The following is a 1,825-nucleotide window of genomic DNA, read 5'->3' as shown; positions in this document are numbered from 1 at the left end:
GCCCCATCACTGGCGCTGTGGCCGGATGCTCCAAGGAGACAGGGAGAAGGCAGCCCCCAGGCATGGGTTTCTGCAGGATGGGGTCCATCTGAGTCTGAGCTGCTGTGCTTGGGGCCAGGGCCCCATCGAGGCTTCCTGGGTCTGCTGAGCCTGCACCCTGGAGAGGCTGCGCTCAGGCTGTCTGGACCAGGAAGGGGCTGGTCCCTCCCTGCACTTAGTGCAGGCCTTCCCAGGGAGCCTCCCTCCTTGCCCATCTTTCCTCCACCACACTCTCCGCCCTGCCTTTTGGTCATGCAATAGCTGTCTTCCTGGTCTCTGTCTCCAGTCTCCCCTCTTTCCAGTGCGTTCTCCAAGCTGCTGCTGGAGGACTGGGTCTGCAGGGCAAATGTGGCCATGTTGGAGGCCCGGAGTCCTTCCGGGCTCCCATCATTAGCTCCAGCCTCCTCCCCGACCCCCATGCCTGCATCCCCTCTTCACCCCATCATTCCCAACCGGCTTTACTCCAGGCACCCTGAGCCCCTTGTCTGTGAGTATGCTAAGCTTCTCTACTCTTCCCGAAGCTTCTATCCCCGATCTAGATATTCCTTCCTTTTTTTGGTTTCCTAGGTGACCTGTTATTAATGTTAAGCCAAACCTAAAGCATCTGCTCCTCGAAAAAGATTTCCCTGATAACCCCGGATGAGGTCCCTGCCTCTGTGTTTCAGCAGCATCATCCATAAACTCGGATCTTGGTGCCAACTGCACTGCCTTCTAATTGTTTGTGAACTTCTCAGTCTGTACCGGTGGCACCTGGACACACATAATCTAACTACCGCAGAGAGTCTGCAGCTTGAGATTTGTCCAACAATACTAAAATAAGTCATTGCAATGGTAAATTGCTGGCGGGGTCAGCAGTGATTCCTGTGGCTTTCTCCCTACAAGGAAGGATGCTAAAAAGAAATCAAAGAAAGCTCAGGGATCGTCTGTGGGTGCTCATAAGGAATCAGATCACACAGACACACAGACACACACACACACACACACACACATACACACACACACACACACACACACACACGCAGCCTCTCCAGCAAGCTCTTCTGTAAAGGCACTCAGCCCTTGGTTTTTCAAGAAAGAATGTTCTTTCGTATCCTGGACATCTTGGCAGTTGACCTGGCTGGGTCTCTGGATTCTTAGAGAGCAGTGAAACTCACAGGGCAGAGCCCATGCTGCAAAATCCTTCTTTTGAGGGCAACCATGGACCACGGATGGGGGAACCAGGGGCTTCCAAGTGAGAGGGTAGGGATGCCCTGTTATCCTCAGAGCCACCCTTCCTCCAGAGCAACGGGGATCCGTCCCATCACACAGGTGCTCCTCTGAGCCCTTTGCGGGAGTTTGGTGCAAGAAGAGTTCCAAGCCTACTCTTACTAACAGTTAGATTTGCATGAAGCTCCTTGGCAAGGCTACAGATTTAGCCCAGGACTTTCGATGACCTACACAGGTTTGAGCTTGTGCCAATCAGTTAGATTTCTGGAAGTACTTGCTTTGAAAAACTATAGGGTCAACTCCAAGCAGTAATGCTTACATGTTTCTTGCCCTCTGCTCTCCCCATGTTCTCATCATCCAGATGGAGTGATGGAGATAAAAGACAGATTTCATGCAGCATGGTTCCCTTTGTAAGGGGGAGAGCCCCCTCTAGCCATTTAGCCTTACATGGACCTCTTGGCTTGCTTGGTCATCTGCTTTGCTCCTACCTGGTTGGATAGGCTCGTTAGAGTCCATTGTTAACGGGATCAAGGCTGCTGGCTTGTTTCCCGGTGAGCTCACACTGATGAAAACTGTTCTG

This window comes from Sus scrofa, chromosome 12 (assembly GCF_054392235.1).
Source record: "Sus scrofa isolate SSC_HxYL_T2T_F1_AM1 chromosome 12, Sscrofa_HxYL_maternal_Yorkshire_Landrace_v2.0, whole genome shotgun sequence".
In the NCBI taxonomy this organism is placed as follows: domain Eukaryota; kingdom Metazoa; phylum Chordata; class Mammalia; order Artiodactyla; family Suidae; genus Sus; species Sus scrofa.
This window is presented reverse-complemented; position numbering follows the sequence as displayed.